At 45.1% G+C, this 19,817-nt stretch overlaps 1 protein-coding gene across 1 annotated transcript in view; it reads left to right on the forward strand.

Moving 5' to 3' along the window:
- LOC126274010 (uncharacterized) overlaps positions 1-19,817 on the forward strand; it is a 163,131-nt gene that overhangs the window by 47,379 nt on the left and 95,935 nt on the right. The window lies entirely within an intron of this gene.

Raw genomic sequence — 19,817 nt, forward strand, 5'->3', positions numbered from 1 at the left:
GATGTCATTTTTCCTGGTCATAAAACATTACTGCCCTTTTAATAGGTAAAAGGTTAAGATTTATTGCAGGATCTGAATAATAAATTTGATAAGTGATAAATTTCTCATGTTAAAAGCAGTATCCTTCTGCACATGGAATAGGTATGAGGGAATTGGGTGATAGTTGTAGGTAAACAACTAGTATTCTCTCATATGACAATTTATTAGCACTTCACGTCTACACAGATAAAAGTCCATGAGGCTAACTCCCATTAGCGGAAAACATCCTCCAAAACTCTCCATCTCAAAGATAGCACACTTACACTCTTTACAAATATCGATATTTACGGCGCTGCACGCCACATAGCCCCCCCCGCGCAGTATGGAGTACGTCCCTGTGAATGGGGGGAGGGGGGGTGAGAAGTTAGGAAGGTAACATACAGTTCTTCAGCGTCAGGCGGAAGCGGTTGACTGGTAGGAGACCGGGGGGTGAAACCCGGTACGTCGACGGCAAAATCAGCAAGCGAAGCTGGCGGCCGAAGACGACGTCCTGTCCTGGAGTGGAGGTGTAGCACTTCGTCTGCAGGCAGGCGGAGAATCACCTTGCCAGAAGGCCTAACAAAGGCACGCAAATTGCCACACGCAGCACTTGTGCTTAATTTAAAGCGACGCACCACACGAGTTTCTGCACTTCCTCCCTCAATTTTGTCACACGAGAGTAACACACACGCCTTATCACCATCGACAACAACAGATAATTTATGTATGTCATCAGGATGTACATGTGTTGTGAATTCTTGGGTGGCACCTGTACGAGCCAGGGGGGGTGGCAGGGAGTTGTGGGGAAGCCATGGCAGGGAGAAGCGTTTGCGGAGAGAGGTGTGGCAGGTGCACTGGACTGCGCAGGCGACAACCTCGGGTGATCAACTGACGGCCGAGGGAGTGTGGCCGAAGGCAACGAGGAGCCCACATGGATTGAACGGCGTGACCAAGAGCTGTCACACGAAGATGGTGACACAATGGTAGGATCCAAGTGGTTGGCAGCTCGACTGCGAGGGCTGGGAGGAGAGAAGCCTCGAAAAGTTTGGCCACTCGAATTAGATGAGAGCGGAGAAGCAGTGCTCGGCAAAGAAGCCCGCTGTGGAGAATCAGTACCCGAATGTATGGTATGAGAAGATGAGTGGCCACTTGAAGTAGGACTGGAAGAGATAGGGGCCGAATTAGGGGGGTCCACCTGAGGCTCAATGAAAGCTGGTTTCACTCGGTTGAGTGAGACCGTGGTTACAGAGTCTTTTATGAGGAGGTCCATGTTATTCTCGGAGCGTTTGACAACCTTGTAAGGACCTGTGTAGGGTGACTGAAGTGGGGCTTTGATTGAGTCATCTCTGAGAAACACATACCCACAAGAGTCTAGAGTGCGCGGTATGTACAACCGCGGAGGTGTATGACTAGCCGGAAGTGGCGGCTGAAGTTTGCTGCAGTGCAAGCGCACTCGCTCGAGAAGTGAAGGGAGTTCGGAGGGCCGAGGAAGTGGGGTGGGAGCGACTAATTCTCAAGGCAAAACCACCGGTTGGCCATACACAAACTCGGCTACGGAACCCTTGAGATCTTCCTTGAAAGTCGCACGAAGGCCAAGAAGCACCAAGGGCAGTGCTTCTGTCCATAGTGAGTCATGACAACGCAAGGCAGACTTTAAGGTACGATGCCATCGCTCGACAAGCCCATTGCTTTGGGGGTGGTATGCAGAAGTATGAATTTTGACAATACCACACATTTTACATAAATCGGAGAAAACTGAAGACTCAAATTGCCGTCCCTGGTCAGTAGTGAGGTAAACAGGTGAGCCAAATCTAGAGATCCACGAATCTAAGAATGCTCGGCTTATTGTCTCAGAGGTAATGTTTGGAATAGGCACGGCCTCAGCCCACAGTCATCCTGTCAATGGCTGTAAACAAGTAACGGAAACCCTCGGAGGGGGGCAAAGGTCCTACGAGGTCCACATGAACATGATGAAACCGGCCTTGCGGTTGGGCAAAACAGCCAAGGGATGGGGAAGTGTGCCTGGAAACTTTGTTCTGTTGACACAAAAAGCATGTCGGGGCCCAAGACTGACAGTTGCGGCGCATGTCTCTCCAAACAAACCGTTCAGATACCAGACGGGTGGAAGCTTTGACACCGGGGTGTGCTAATGTGTGTAATTTGTCAAAGACCTGGTGCTGAAGGGGCTTAGGAATGAACGGCCGCAACGTACCAGTCGATTCATCACACCACACTAATTCAGGTATGCCGGGGAAAGTAGAGCGTACCGGTTTGAGAGAGGAGCTGTGGTCCAAAATCAACTGCATGGTATCAGGGTCCGCCGATTGCATCCGAGGTAGGTCTGTTAAGTCAATTAAGGTTGTGACAGCACCTACACGCGAGAGAAAATCAGCAACCACATTGTCCGCTCCTCGGATGTAGCGAATGTCATTTGTAAATTGCAAGATGTAGTCGATGTGACGAAAGCGTCGTGGGGGCGGATCAGACGAAGGATTTTTTATCGCAGGAACCAACGGCTTGTGATCAGTGAGCACATAGAAATCTCGTCCCTCAACATCAGTTCTGAAGTGTTTTATGGCCTCGTACACTGCAAGTAATTCTGTCGAATGCTGAGTATTTCTTCTGTGCAGTGTTTAACTTTTTTGAGAAAAACTGCAGGGGTGTCGTAACATCATTGTATGTCTGACTCAGTATTGCGCCGACAGCACTGTCACTAGCGTCAGTAGTGATAAACATTGTCGCGTCCGCACGTGGGTGAGCAATAGTGACAGCGGAGGCCAACAGCTGTTTGAGTTCGTTAAATGCCTTGTCCATGTCTGGTGTCCATGGGACCTGGCGGGTGCCGGAAGTTTGTGAGCCTGCGAGTGCATCTGTGAGAGGTGCCTGCACCGCAGAAGCAGCTGGCAAATGTTTACGGTAATAATTAACTGTTCCGATGAACCTGCGTAATTCCCTATAGGTCTGGGGGCGTGGCATCTCAAGAACAGGCTTGATCTTGTCCTGCGGTGGTGTCAGACCGTCCGACGACACAACATAACTTAGGAATGTGACGGATGACTGGTGCAATTGAGTCTTTTTATTGTTCAGTTCTATACCAGCAGCTGCTAACGTGTCTCACGACTTGAACACGCTCCTTACTCTGTTCCAAAGTATGAGCAAAAACTAATATGTCGTCCATGTATACGAAACAAAAGTCTAAATTGGATAAGGTTTGACTGATGAAACGCTGCCACGTTTGGGGGGCGTTTTTCAACCCAAACGGCATAAATTTGTATTGAAACAACCTGAAGGGAGTGGTTATGGCAGTCTTTTCAATATCCTCCGGAGCCATGGGGATCTGATGAAATGCGTGCTTGCAGTCCAAAACAGAGAAGTACTCTGCACCTGCGAGCGCATGATTGAAGTCCGCAATGTGTGGGACTGGGTATTTATCAATGGTGGTGCGGGCATTTAAACGCCTATAGTCTCTGACCATACGCCAAGTACCGTCTTTCTTTTGATCAAACAAGATAGGACTAGCCCAGCAACCAGAAGAATGTTCAATTATTCCCTTTTGTAATAAATCAACTAATTTTTCTTTTGCAATTTTCATAAATTCCGGCTTGAGGCGGCGTGGGCGTTGCGATATGGACGGCCCAGCGGTTAGACGTAACCGGTGAACTGTGCCATTAGTGACTACTGCAATACGTGGCGCGGCAAAAGAGTCAGATGTCCGTGAAGCGGAGCAGGCGGTGGCAGGCAAGCAAAGCTGTGGCACTGAGGCGTGCCAATCGCTCAAAGGCTGCGTAGCGAACGCACGCATGTTAACCTGGGCGAGGTTGGTACACTGGTTTTTGATAGCGGGCCATGCCGCTACGTGCGCTGTAGGCCCGAGTGGGTGTGGCCTAACAGCAGACAGCTGTATTTCATTGCCACGGGCTTGGGAGGTTAATTGTTCATTCGAAACGCATGGAACATGAGCACACAGGCATACACTGTCATTACAAGGGGGAATGCTGACACAGTTTGCAGAGTTCACAACATTGTCATTAATGTGTGCGGGCACGGGAACACCAGATTGGCACGGACTAACCTTGTCTGTAGCCGACGAGTCGTCCGCTTGTAGTGACGCGAGGCGTTGTTGTGTGGAGGTCAACTCGTGATGTATGTCGCGGGGATGCAACAGCATTTCCCTACGTTCCATCCGCAAGTTCGAAGACTCGGCGCGCTCCGCTAGCCACTCGTTTGTCCAAGATAGGTTTGGGCACTTCTTAGCCTAGCGCACATGTTTGGTGTTAGCCGAACTGTCACTCGGCGGAGCGAAAGGAATATGTTTGTTCAGTGGGGGGTAAAACACAGTATTTTTCACAAAATCTAGTGACAACTGATAGTGCCTGAGGAAATCAATTCCGAGAATAGGTTCTTCAACTGTTGACTCTAAAAACGTCCACTTCAGCTTGCACTCGGGCGAAAGTTTCACTGTATACAGTGTAGAACCCAAACACTGTAAGGTAGACAAGTTCACTGCACGAAGTACTGTTTTGTGCGGTTGCACTTTATTGGTCGCTAGGCGAGCCGGTAGCAAAGAGACATCTGCGCCAGTGTCTACCAGAAACCGTACACCCGATTGTAAATCTCGGACATAGACTCGACCACACTTACTGTTGTTGTCCAAAACGGAATGCAACGTTGGATGGTGCACGTTGTTTATGTCGCAGGAGGCGGCACCGCTGCCTACCTGCGGTTGGAGTTTGGGTAAGAGCACGGCGACTGGCATTTGCGTGCTTGCTCCCCGAATCTCGCGTGGAAGAAACAGTAAGATTGAGCGGGCCTGTGCTCCTGTGGGTAGTAACTAGGTGACGGAGTATGCGACCCAGAATCTTCCACCGAGGCCGGTGCGCTGTCGTTGGGCGGAGCTGGAGGTGCAGGTAGGGCGGCTAGTTTACCAAACTTGTTATTAGCAGCACCAGACAAGGGCGTGGTGTTGGACAGCTTCTTAGTGCGGTCACGTCCAGAATGCAGTGTGTGGAGCTCACGCTGCCTGGCGGAGTAAGCTCTATCGGCGGCACGTAAACGTTCATTTACTGGCCTATCCTCATACGCAGAGATTGCAGTCTGGACAGGCAGAGGCAGCTTTTCTGTCCAGATTTCTGCGAGTGTGTCATCAGGCATAACTTGCTCGTCAACGAGAAGACGGATGCACCGCCACAGCTGGGACGGAGACCTGTCGCCGAGACGCTCTTCGTAAATTAGCTGTCGCACGTTTTCTCTCCTGGTTTTTGAGACGCGCTCCAGTATCGTGTTTCGCCATAGCATACTTCTCTGCTAGGGGCGGTGCTTTGACCAGATCGTAAATTAAATCGACGCGGTCGTGAAGGTGGTTCATGAGGCACACGAAGCGCGCGTCGTCGTCCAAAGCACAGACATTGAATGTTTGCTCAACCAGGTTGAACCAAAATTCCGGGTGAGCGGGTTTGAAGTCTGGTAGTTTCGGCAGATTCGGCACAGCAGTCACTGTGGAGGTGCATCTATTTCTTCGGATGGGAGTAGAGCACGAAGAGGATAGAGTGTCCGAATTATTGGCGTCCTGTAATGCGGGTATCGCAAAGTTCACTTGATGCCGGGGGGGCGGCTGAGAAGCGACGGACGCACGAACAGTGTGAGAATCGTAGTCACAATGTGCATTCTCATTGACTAGATAGCTCGGAGAGAAGCCGCTAGTACTTACGTACGCCAGTGAATGTCCGTTATGCACTCTGTATTCATTCGGCCGTGAATGGTGGGGGTGGTTGTAAATGTCCGGGTAATTACTGTCCAGCACAGAATTGTTGACTTGATTATGAGCAACACAAGGATCCCACACATGTCCACAAGGATGCACACTCGATGTGATATTGTCTGTTTGGCGAGCATTGAGCACATGTTGACTAACTGGCGCGGAAGGATACACACGTGGCGGGAACTGGCTCGGGATTGAATTTACTGCTGGATTTTCCAAAGTGGCAAGATTCCGCTCGACACCGCGAACTGTATTGAATTGTGCGTTCGACACAGGAGTAGGAATGTTCCGAACAACACTCTGTGGAGAACACGTGGAAAAGTCTAGGCTAACAAAGCCAGAGTCCGCGACCGTTGGCGGTTGGCAGAAACTGGCTGCACTCGATGAATTCCACTGCATGTTCGGGCTGAAAGATTCCGAAGGATCTCGCGGCATATCCACTACGACGGCAGGGATGCTGGAGAGATGTTGCTGAGATCCGGGCGGTGGTGAGTGCTGAAAGGCCATTGTCTGAAGCTAAAACACCGGCCCTCGCGATCGCGAAAAGAAAACCGACGCGGTAGGCGCGTAAATAACACTTCGTGCCATAACTTGAACACGTATTACACAAAACGGGGTCACCAGTGAGGGAATTGGGTGATAGTTGTAGGTAAACAACTAGTATTCTCTCATATGACAATTTATTAGCAATTCACGTATACACAGATACAAATCCATGAGGCTAACTCCCGTTAGCGGAAAACATCCTCCAAAACTCTCCATCTCAAAGATAGCACACTTACACTCTTTACAAATATCGATATTTACGGCGCTGCACGCCACAGGTATTTGCCCTTACCCAGTAGTGATAAAATTGCACAATGAAAAGTTCCTATGTGGATACTCCCTGCACATGGGCCTGCAAGACATGGTGGCAGGGACAGTTCATCCATGTAGTACATACTATGGGCCCCATTCTTTACAGGTTGTACACTCATATTGCCCAGAATTTTTGAAGCAAATTAACTGCTGGTTTTTAGCTAAAAATAACACTGTGCAGGATTGTGTGTGGCTGATTGTGCAGTGATTTAGGATCTCTGTACATAATAGATCATGCACTTAAAATTGTATGCTTTCAAATGTTTGAAAGATACATAACTGTAACATTATTTTATTAAACTACATTTTACACACTACCCTCTACATATTCTATCACTGATTTATTTGCAAATTTGACAGCTATTTCCTTTTCCACCATCCATTTATCCTGTTTATACCTAATTCTTTGACATTTTTGTGCACTTGTTTGTGACAAACTGCTCCAATTGACTTTAATGCTGTCTGTCACTTTAATTGCCAAACTAAGTAGTTGACATTTTCTCCTATGACTTTGGCTTTCTGTTAACCCAGCTTTTAAAATTTCGTCTGTTTTCATGACTTTCTCAATAGATTTTTCCTTTCTTCTTTTCCAATTACTTCTACGTACCATACAGATCACCCACCAATTACTGCTTATTAATGATTTTTGTGCAAATTTTTCTAATTTTGCCAGCTTCTTTTCTTCTGTTTTCTATCTTTTCAGCCTCTGCTTATTTATTTTTTGCCACTCCCACAAGGGAATCCCATCTCACATCACACTTGTACTTTCCAAAAACGTGCCTTTGCACTATAAAAACTAAGGTCTCACATTCTATTTCTTGAAACATGCTTGTCCCTTGGAGTTACTCCAAAAGGCCTAACATAGAAAGTCCCTGTTTCTGGATGCAATCCTACCCTATACTAGGCTCTTTTACAGTTTCAAATACAACAATCTCTTGCTCTTACCCAGCTAATCTGTGACCTATACATGTCATCAGCCAATTTCCACTCTACTGGACTTCTCCCATTCTTCAGTACCCTAGAGGCCCCTCATGTTTCCTTGAATGGTATCATCTGCCAAGCCAACTTCAAACTGCAACAACATGCCAGACTTCACCTCAAAAAGCTCAGTGGCATTTCTCTTCCTGTCCCTCTGCAGCTCCCTAAACAACCACATCATCAACCATTACTCCTCTCCTACAAATCAAACTTGGCCAACCTCCTTACCATCCCACAGCCTTGACCACTGCCTCCCTGACCACTAATGACTCATCACAAGAACCAGTCACAACAGTACGGTGTTCTCAACCTCTCATCCAAAGCACTCCGTACTGAGAAAGGTGGCGCAGTGGTTAAACACTGGACTCGCATTTGGGAGGATGATGGTTCAATCCCACGTCCGGTCATCCTGATTTAGGTTTTCTGTGATGTCCCTAAATCACTCCAGGCAAATGCTGGGATGGTTCCCTTCAAAGGGCATGGCTGACTTCCTTCCCTAGTCCGATGAGACCGATAACCTCGCTGTCTGGTCTCCTTCCCCAAAACAACCCAACCCAAAGCACTCCCTCCCCCCTGAATTCTGTATCATCCATGGATCTAATTTCCTTTACAGTTAATGTCAACTGGAAATATCACTCTGGAATCCAGTCCCAAAATCTTCCCAACAGCAAACCTAACATTGAAACCAGCCTTGAACAGCTTCGACCAAGATCCCAACTTGATCCACCACCACTACCTCAGAATCATCCCTTACAAACATTCGAAGAATTCCTCACATCCAGCATTGATTCACAATCTTCTGTCAGGTCCCTACAACATGACCCTAACCTGTCCTCCCCAGAACTCCAGGTTCTACATTCCCTGAAAGCTAATGACTCCATCCTTATCCTCCCAGCAGACAAAAGATCTACCACTGTGGTACTTGACTGACAGGAGTATGTTAGCAAAGGCCTACACTAGCTGTCTGATGTCTCTACATACAGCATCTACCATAAAGACCTCCTCTCCCCCCCTCCCCCCCCCCCCCCCATCTCTGTTATTCAAACTGACCTGCAGTCCATCGTAAAAACCTCAGGACCCTCACAAGGACTGACACCACAATCCATAGAACTTCTTACCCACACAAACCATGCACCTCTACCTTCTACCTTCTTCCTAAGATCCACAAACCCAATCATTCAGGCTGTCCTATTGTTGCTGGCTTCAAAGCACCCATTGTATGTACATCTGCCTAGGTTAATAAACACCTACAACTCATAGTATGACGACTTCCCTCCTACATTAAAGATACCATACATTGCCTAGATCGTCTGAAATCTGTGCCCATCCCACTCCCACCACACATCTTGCTTGTCACTATTGACGCCATCTCCCTCTATACCAACATCCCACATGTACATGGTCTGTCTGCTGCTGAACATTTCCTCAGTCAATGCCCACCTGATTCCAAACCTATGACATCCTTCTTGCTCAACTTAATCAACTTCGTACTTACCAACAATTACTTTACCTTTGATGGGCAGACATAAAACCAAGTCAGGGGTACAGCCATGGGAACCAGGATGGGCACCTTTCCATGCCAACCTTCTCATGGGTTGCTTGGAGGGGGCTTTCCTGGGATCTGTAACTCATCAGCCCCTGGTTTGGTTTGGATACATTGATATCTTCACCATATGTACTCGTGGTGAGGCTGACCTGCCAAAATTCCTGGAATATCTGAATAACTTCTCCCAATTAAATTTCACATGCTCCTGTTCTGAATGCCATGCCACTTTCCTTAATGTTGATCTCATTCTCACCAAAGGCCAGCTACACACTTTCATCCAAGTTAAGCCTACCAACAAACAATGGTACTTACATTTTGACAGTTGCCATTCTTTCCATGTCAAATGTTTGCTGCCATACAGCCTTGGTATCTGAGGAAAATGTATTTGTTTGGATGCCCACTCTTTACAGAAATACACTACCATTCTCACTTCAGCCATCACTGCACATAATTACCCCACCAGCCAAATTAAAAAGCACATTTACCGGGCCATCGCATTCAATCCTGGTACTGCTGATTCCTCTAAAAATCAACTTCGGAGCAAACCATTGGTGACTCAGTATTATTGTGGTCTGGAATGTGTCATGCCCTGAAATGAGATCCATTCTGTCTGAGATTTTTCCCACCACACCTAGAATAGCTTCCATAGCCCTCTCAATCTCTGCAAATATTCTTGTAAGAACCTATGCTTCTTCTGCACCCATCTCCCTATCCCATGGCTCCTACCCCTGTGACTGTCCCACTGCAAGATGTGCCCTATGCATCCTCCTACCACCATCTATAACAGCCCTGTAACTGGCAAAACATATACTATCAAAGGGAGAGCCACTTACAAAATGACATGTCATACCAGCTGTTATGTAAACACTGTTTGGCCTTCTACATTACATGACTACCACCAAATTATCAATTTTGAAGAATGGGCATAGGCAGAGGATGTATACTGGCAACTGGCGGTATCATGTTGCAGAGTATGCTCTACAATGATTACAGCACCTGTTCCACTACATGCGCCATTTGGATTCTTCCACCAGACACCAGTTTCTCAGAACTCCGCAGGTGGAAACTAGCACAACATGTCCTTGGTTCTCGTCACCCACCTGGCCTTAATTTCTTCCATTTCAGCTTTTCTTCACCGTAACTACGTCTTTGTTCACTCTATTTTAGTTTCCTACATATTTTGTCTTTCCCATCTATTTTTCACTGCCCCTCCCACCAATGTTGTGAACGATGCACTTAGCTTTTCAATTTTATTAACTCATGCATGATGTTGAAGCAGTAATGTGTCTGCATATTACCCTGTCTTCCTCCTTTAAGCTCTCAGGTTTTCAAATCTTGTCCAGTGCAATGTCTTTCCTTTCCATCCTGCACGGTAAGTCTTCTCTGACCTGCAGTTCTGGGTGACTTTCTTGGGATCTACCCCTTTTCCTAGACCTCTCCAGTAGTTTTCTTTCACCCCTCTTCTTCCTGTTCAACCCTTCTGCCTGAAGGAGCCATTGGCTTCAAAAGCTTCCCAATTACAACAGTCCTTTGTGTGTGTGATAGATTTTTTATCTATCCAATTAAATAATTTTGTCAATTGTTTTCATTGTTATCCCTGCATATTGTTTCACCATCTACATCTGTATTCTGCAAAGCACTGTGAAGTGTATGGCAGAGGGTGCATCCCATTGTGACAGTTATTATAGTTTCTTCCTGTCCTGTTTTCACTTAGGGCGTAGGAAGAGTGTGTGTTTGCATGCCTCTGTGAATGCTGTAATTAGAATAATTGTATCCTCTCAATTTCTATTTGATCATCACATACGGGCTTGTAGTATATTTCTACTATCATAATTTAAAGCCAGTTCTTGAAACTTCATGGGATAGTTTCTCTTTGTCTGCCAGTCCAGTTTCTTCAGTGTCTGTCTCACATTTTCCCAAGGGTCAAACCTGTGACCATTTGTGCTGCCCTCCTCTGGATACATTCAATATGACCTGTTTGTCCTATGTGGTATGTATCCCACACACTTCAAAAATATTCTACAATGAGTCGTATGAGTGATTTGCAAGCTGTCTCCTTTATAGATGACTGAACTTCCCCAGTATTCTACCAATAAACCAAAGTCTAAAACCTGATGTACCCACAACTGAGCCTACATGACCATTCCATACATTTCCCTACAAAGTTCTACACCCAGGTATTTGTATGAGTTGGCAGATTAAAAGCAGTGACTCATTGATATTATAGTTACAGGAGACTAAATTCTTTTTATTTGTGAAATGCACAATTTTTCATTTCTGAATATTTATGCAGCTCCTTTCTTATAGTACTTCACTATAGATAAATGCATCATCTGCAAAAGTCTGAGGTTACTATTTATATTGAGTGACTGGTCATAATATATACCTTCTATATCTAATGATGACTTTAGATTCCAGATAACATGCAGCAGCCTCCCTACCGAAAGTCATCAGTCCAGTTACAAATTTCACTTTACCCCATATGACCATACTTTTGACAATAAGCATTAGTGTGGTAATGAGGCAAATGCTTTTTGGAAATCAATAAGTACTGCATCTACCTAACTGCTTTGATCCAAAACATTGTCATCAAAAAAAGTTTGGGAGTTGTGTTTCATATGATAGATGTTTCCAGACAAATTGATATCAAGGATTTGGATGACAGTTCTGTGGATCACTTCTACTGCCTTTCTTGTAAAATGTGCCCTTTGTTCTCTTACAACTAATGTGTTGTAACATTCCAGGCTTATGGTTACCATCCCTGCATTAGGTATTACTAGACGAACACTCTTATATATCCAGCTATAATTAAATTCGTTTACTGTTCAATAATAGGAAAAAGGCTTTTAGAAGAATAGTAGCAATACCAAACAGTAGTTACAATATCCTTTGTTACATAATCAGAATCATTCAGGAAATTAATATATGGAAAATGTTTAGATAAAAGAATATAATTCATTCTAATCATCTGTAAATGGTAGAATTAAATCTTGAGGCTGGCTGGTGTGGCCAAGCGGTTCTAGGGGCTTCAGTCTGGAACTGCGCAACCACTAAGGTCGCAGGTTCGAATCCTGCGTCGGGCATGGATGTATGTGATGTCCTTAGGTTAGTTAGGTTTAAGTAGTTCTAAGTTCTAGTGGACTGATGACCTCAGATGTTAAGTCCCATACTTCTCAGAGCCATTTTTAAATCTTGAGCCTAATTAACAAAATATAAATGATTGTTTAGCATTGTTAGAATGCTTATTTCTGAAATTTCGATATTAATGTGATTTCTGTGTGTAGAAAATGTCTTAAACATGTTCTAGCAGAGTAGGGAATATTAGTGTTTGATAATGTTGTTCAACTGTTTCCTACTATAAATTATGTTTTGCATTATTATAGCCAGTAGTACATTGTAGGAAGAGTATAAATACTCAGCCTTGAGTATTGTTAGGCAGATGAGTGTTGGTCCCACTAGAGGACAGATCTGTGCATTAGTTCAGGTAAGTTCTTGGTGCATCATTCAGATTTTGATTTACAATAGAGCAACTTGTGTGTTGAACACTGTCTAATACAGTGTATTAGAACAGTGCAGTGATGTGTTATTTTGGAGTGTTAAACAGTTAGATTTAATATCACAAAAGGCAGAATGATATGTGACTTTATATTTGTACTTTAAGTATTAGTGTTGAACAATGCAATGGACCTCACACTTGCATTACTACCACATTACTGCCTCTGGACTATTTAATATCACCAGTGTAGTATGTGATACCATCGGTTAGCTGTAGTAGTAACAACGAGGCTTATTACACCGAAGATTGATCATGAGCCCATAAGATACAGGTTTTGAAGTGAATAAATCTACATACTTACTGTGCTTCAGTTGTGGCCTACATCATTGTAGTGAAATCCATTATGGTAGCCTGTATTTATTGAACAAGCATATTTTACTCATGTATGCAGCCATTGAGGGACACCGAAGGCAATATGTTCACAGGTATTTAAATCATTTTTAATGACTCACTAACTGCTGGGACGTAACAACATACCGTTTTTTGTTTGGGTATCTGTGATAGATTAAAGTTAGAAGAGGGGTTAACTCGGCCACAAAATCGGGTGTTTTAGACGGTGTCCAACACAAGAGTTGCTCTATTGTAAATCAAAATCTGAATGCTGCACCAAGAACTTCTCAATTGTATGCACAGATCTGTCCTCTAGTGGGTCCATTAGGGATTCCATTGGGCCCTGGAGCTTTGTTCAGTTTTAAAAATTGCAGCTGTTTCACTGCACCACTGATACTAATACTTATTTAACTCATCTTTTCAGTGGTACAAAGATAAAATTCTCCTAGGTTTTTCTTTTTGTAAAGGAATATTTCAAAACAGTTAAGCATTTCAGTTCCTGTCTCATTTTCTAGGAGTGGATACTATGATTTGCTGTGCTTTATTGTGAACATGTATCACATTACAATTTACACATTATTTCGTTATGTTTAACAAAACTCTACTACAAATTTTTCATGTGTCCTTGCATCAAATAATCTTCATGGCTTGACAAAACAAATAACCAGAAGACTCCCAAAGCCTGGCAGTTGTTTGTTTGAATTAAATGTAGTGACAGTCTACCTCAGTTAAATCCCTAAGGGGGCTTGCCACTCTTTAGTGGGTTAATGCTTGGCTAGCATGGGGCCCCAGCTTTTGCAGCATCTTTTACCTTCTGTACTGCATGTCTATGCTCTCCCTATTCTTTTACCCCAACCTTGAGGAACATGTCTGAGGTGTTATTGGGAACATTCTGCATTGTCAATCGCTGACATAAGAACAGGCTCACCACTGTTTCTCGTTCCATATTTCTTTGTTTCTCCTTCCATATTTCTTTGTTTCTCGTTCCATATTTCTTTGTTTCTCGTTCCCTATTTCTTTGTTTCCCTTCTCCTATCCTTCCTCTGCATTGACATTTGAGGTTCCTCTTTACCTCCTTCCCTGTGCACTCCTGAAGGCCGGCCCATGTGTCTGACACACAACACGTGATGGGCAATTCATAATTCCCAGACCTAGGTCAGCAGGTAGGGATCGCACATACTCCCTGGTACAGGCCAGGTCCAGAGGGGTTAGTGCCTGAGCTCTACCTTCCCGAATTGCCAATACGTCCCTCTGACAGTTGTTCGGGAGGCGTGAAGAATCACCTAAGGCAGTTGCACCCCCTTGTGAAGAGGGCTGCCAGTTGGAAGGAGCACATGAGCCAACCATCTTAACAATCAGTGTAAACGGTTTTGAGGCTACCAATTCAAAGACCCTTCCAGCTGTACCATGGTTCCTCTTAGTCTAATGTACTGAAGACAGTCTTTTGCAATGCTAAACCCATTTATTATTCAACAAGGTGTTGATGCATTTGCCGGCCCTGTGAAATCCTGCTCTCACTTACGAAATGGCACTATGCTTTTGGATATTATTTCTGATTCTCAAGCACAGCTGCTTGCCACCTTGTTTCTCCTTGGCTATCCTGTTGGTGTCAAGGCCCATAACACTTTGAATTCTTCCCATGGTGTTATTTACAGCAGGCTGCTAGACAGTCTGACTGAGGCTGAAATCCAATCGTACCTCTGATCAGGGTGTCACTGCTGTGCATCATATGATGAAAAAGGTAGATTCCTCCTTAGTGCCCACACAAACTTTTGTTCTCACCTTTAATAGAGTTGTGCTTCTGTCCAAAATCAAAGCAGGCCATGAAATTATCATAGTCTGACTGTACATTCTGAATCTGATGGTCCTTTATCCTGATCTCATGGACTGCCCACTCAAGATACATGGGAGAATCTTATGAGGAGGGGGCAGGGCCGCCATTTCAGTTGATTCAGCAGGGAGAAGAATGTGGACAATCCCCCTTGTGCCCATCCCTACCACAGGCTACACATTTGGCTGGGTGTTGACAAGACATTCTAGTGGGCTGCTGCCAGTGTCATCGTCTAAACCACACTAGAATGTCTTGTCAACACCCAGCCAAATGTGTAGCCTGTGGTAGAGATGGGCACAAGGGTAATTGTCCACATTCTTCTCCCTGCTGAATCAACTGAAATGGCGGCCCTGCCCCCTCCTCATAAGATTCTCCCATGTATCTTGATGAGTGGGCAGTCCATGAGATCAGGATAAAGGAAAAAGTGCCTTATCTGTTTGCTCGCAAGTTATTGGCTAGTAACAAAACCCGCGTTCTACTGCCTAGCAGTACCGTCTTGCTACATCTCACTCCATGGAGGACATGCGAGATTGCCCAGTGTTAAGGTAGCATTGCCATCCCCTTGTCCAGCTGTGTAACAAACCATCAAAATCTTGCCTCAAAGGGCTAAGCAACCAGCTATACAAACATCAGGCCAGAACGGATAAAAGGATTACTCTTGTGAAGACTTCCTACGTCCCTCCAGCTAACCAACACTAGTCTTCCTCTGCTAACCAGAAAGGCTCAAAGTAGTCCAGCAAAGGTAAACAGTCTTCTCCTTTGCTCACTTGAAGATCCTCTTCAACAGTATTGCCATGTGGTAGCTTCATCTGGTTGGCCTCTGTCACCAATGCGCACAACCAACAGTTTTTCTGCACTGAACTCCACAGACTGACAGCACAAGAAAGCTGATGCTTCTGGGGACCTCATGCAGCAGGGACCTTCTGCCTCTGTGCCCTGTAGCAGTGAGTCTTTGCAGGCTGGCGCTCAGCAGCCGCCGAGGTGACACACTTAATTTTTTCCTCCTCAGGCCTCTCATCCAATGGAATGTTTGTGGCCCAAAGAGGATATATGGCTGCTTTTAGAATCAGTGTCCCCCTGTACTTTGCCTTCAGGAAATAGTTGTCCTCATGACTGCTTTGAGCTTCTGCATTTCTTCCCAGTCATTTTGATCTCTCCCTGAGGTCAGCATTTCATCTCATGGGAGAGTTGTGCTGCTCATGTAGAATGATGTACATAGTCAACCCCTCACTCTGGCTCCCCATCTTCAAGCTGTTGCAGTTCGCCTTTTCTTCCCTCACTTAACTTTTCCCTTTGTACCATTAATATCCCACTGTCATTTGATGTCACCAGGGTAGACTTCCTCTGGCTTTTTAGTCAGCTACCTCCCCCATTTCTGTTACTTGGTGACTTTAATGCACATAATCCCCTTTGGGGTTCTACCAGAACGTGTCAGAGGTGCCCTCTTGGGTGATGTTCTTGATCAACTTAACCTCTTCTGCCTTAACACAGGAGCACTCACATTCCTTTCTGACTCCTTGCACACCTGTTCCCATTTGAACCTATGCTTCTGCACTGCCCAGCTTGCCAGTTGTCTAGAATGGTCCATTCTTTGACACCTACTAGAGTGACTTGTTTCCTGTGTGTTATCCATTTACTGACTCCTACTGCACCTGCCTGCACACACAAATGGCAGCTTACTAAGGCTTATTGGCAGCTTTACTCCTCCTGGTGATCTTTCAAGAACAAGATTCCCTCAGTTGTGATGACCAGGTGAAATATCTTACAAATGTTATCCTTATCACTGCAGAACATTGCATTCTTATCACTTCCCCTATACCACGCTGTGTTTCAGGTCTTTGGTGGACAGAGCTATGCCATGACACAATTCACATGCGGAGACATGTTCTTCATGTTTTTAACAGTCATCCTACAATGGCAAACTGTGCCCATTATAAAAAGATGTGTGCACATTGTCATCACATTCTTTGGGATGGCAAAAAGCTAGCTTGATTTCATTCATTAGTTCTTTTAACAGTTCCAGCCTTTCCTCTGTTGTGAAGGACAACCTCTGGCAGCTCTCGGGGACCAAGATCCATTCCCCAATTTCTGGTCTGACAATAGCAGATGATATCATGGACCCTACTGCTATCTCCAACACTTTGGGACACCTTTTGAGCTCTTCCCACTATCATCCTGCTTCTCATAATTGAGAGTGCTATGGTGCCATCTACACTATGAGGGAACTAGGTCGTACTCTGTTCATCCCAATCCTCCACTCCAGGGCCAGATGCTGTCAACATTCAGATGTTGCAGCACCTCTCTCTGTTGTGGGCAAGCACTTTCTGCTTAATGTGTACAATCCCATCTGGGCAGAGGGCACATTTCTCAGATGCTGGTGTGAAGCCATCATCATACTTGTACCTAAGCCCTGTAAGGACAAACACCTTCCTTCCAGCTACCAACCCATCTCTCTCCCCAGCTGTGTTTGCAAGCTGATGTAACAAATGATTCGTGACCTGCTGGTATGGTGACTTGTGACTCACAATTTACTAACCACTGCTCAGTGTGGATTTCGAGCGTGCTGTTCTGCAGTTGACCATCCTGTTACTTTTTCCACCCATGTCATGGAAAGGTTTTCTGCAGAAATTTGAGTTTGTGGCCATGTTTTTCAGTTTGGAGAAGGCCTACATCTGCTGGATAACTGTGCTCTGTACTCTCTACATGTGGGGCTTCCATAGTTGCCTGTCCTGTTTCCTTCAGGAATTTTTAAAAGACTGAGTTTTCAAGGTGTGTGTGGGTTCTGCCATGTCACACCTTTATCCAGGAAAATTGTGTGCCTCAGCATTATGTCCTGAGCATCATCCTCTTTGCTATTGCCATTAACCCTTTAATGGCCTGTCTTCCACCAGGCATCTCCAGCCCCCTTTTTGTTGATGATTTTCCCGCCTCTTGCAGTTCTCAATGGACCTGTCTCATTGACCAGCATCTTCAGTGATGTCTTGATAACCTTTACACACAGAGCATAGACAATGGGTTTAGTTTTTCCACTGACAGAATCATTTTTATGAATTTCAGGTGGCACAATTGATTTCTCCTGTTATCTTTACATCTAGGGCCTGTTGCTCTTCCATTAATTGAAACTACGGAATTGCTGGGTCTCATGCTCAATAGGAATCTCTTGGTCCTCCCATGTCTTACCTGAAAGCATGCTGTATGTGGTCCCTCAATGTTCTAAGTGTCCTCAATGGTGCTTCCTGGGGTGCAGATCAAACCACCACCCTCCTCGATTTGTATCAGTCCCTTGTCTGTTTGAAACTAGACTCTGGGTGCTTTATGCCTCTGCATGTATTTCTCTTATGCTGTGTGAACACTATCCATCCAATTGGCCACTGGTGCCTTTTACACTAGACTGGTAGTGTCTGTATGTTGAAGGTGCTGAACCACCACTGTCCTACTGCTGTGACTTTATCCTCAGCAGGTACGCATGCTGTTTGTCTGCCATGCATGGCCACCCATCATATGCTCCCTTCTTAGATGACTCCTTTGATTGCCAGTATAGGGCATGTCCCCCCCTGCTGTCACCTCCTGGAGTCCACTTTTGGCACTTGCTCTGGCAGCTTAACTTCACACTACCTGCAACTTTTGGGTGGGTGGGAAACCTTCACCACCTTGGTTTTGTGCAGTGGCCAGTGTTCACCTTGGCCTTCATTTAGTTTCTTAGTATACTACTGCAGCCTTGCTCTATTTTCATGATCTTTTCATGGAACTTCTCAATAATACTTTTTGTGCACAAATAGCTCTGACTGTCGGTGTTGGATGTGACTTTGTCATTGGCATGGACATTTTTCAGTATTGTCTTCTGGCACACCACTCAGTATATATAGCCAAGCTCTTCACCCTGTATTAGAGGCCATGGAGTATATCCGGTGCCACAGGCTTTTTGACTGTGTCCTCTGCTCAGATACTCTCAGCACCCTTCAAAGTCTCTGTGCACTTCACTCTGCCCATCCCTTAGTGCAATGGGCCCAGGAAAACTGTCACTTGCTCACTCTTGATGGAGCCACTGTGATGTTTATGTGGGTTCCTGGTCATATTGGTCTGCCATGAAACAAGGCTGGTGACTGCTGCCAAGGCTGCAGTCCTTGTACATCAGCCCACTAGTTCCTATATTACCTCAGAGCTCTGTTGCCATCTGTCAGGAGGTGGTGTCACTTTAGCATCACCATTGATCCTCACTTCATGGGAATAAGTTCCAGATTATTAAGACCCTGGAGCAATGTGGACACTCTCCTGTTGGCCATCCCATCGAGAGGAGGAGGTCATTTTAACTTAGTTGCATATAAAGCACTGGCTTATGAGCCAGCTTCATTGAAGTGGTGCTCCCCACCACTTTGTGCCCACATTTTAACTGTCCATCTGATTGAATGTCCATTTTTTAACCATTTGCATTCCTGCTTGGGTTTGCCATCTGAGTTATGGGCCATTTTAGCAAATGATGTGCTGGCTATTGACTGCGTTTTATCTGCCAAAGCAATATGGCAAAGGTCATTTAATGTTTAGTTCTGGACCTCCATTTCTCTATGGTGTATTTTCAAGACCCCCACTCCACGTCCCTGTGTTAAGCTGTCTTTTCTTATGTCAATTGAGATTGATGGGTAGTAGTTTAACTCCTCTGTCTTAATGTCCTATTGTTATGACTTGGGCACACATGACACCAGTTGTTTTTTTCACCCTGGAATGAAAGAAACCAACCAACATCACTTGATGTATATTTTGTGATCAGTAGGATAATTTCACTAAATTTGGGTACATGCCCAGTATGTGTCTACAGCATGCCTGTCCATGCTTCAATGCATTTTTGTGAAGTTTTCAGGAATGCCATAATTTTTAACACATTCAAATGTGAAAGTGTTTTCATTCTTTCCAACCAAACATTGTGTGTTAATTTCCAGCTCTCACT

The sequence above is a fragment of the Schistocerca gregaria genome, chromosome 1, assembly GCF_023897955.1.
Source record: "Schistocerca gregaria isolate iqSchGreg1 chromosome 1, iqSchGreg1.2, whole genome shotgun sequence".
In the NCBI taxonomy this organism is placed as follows: domain Eukaryota; kingdom Metazoa; phylum Arthropoda; class Insecta; order Orthoptera; family Acrididae; genus Schistocerca; species Schistocerca gregaria.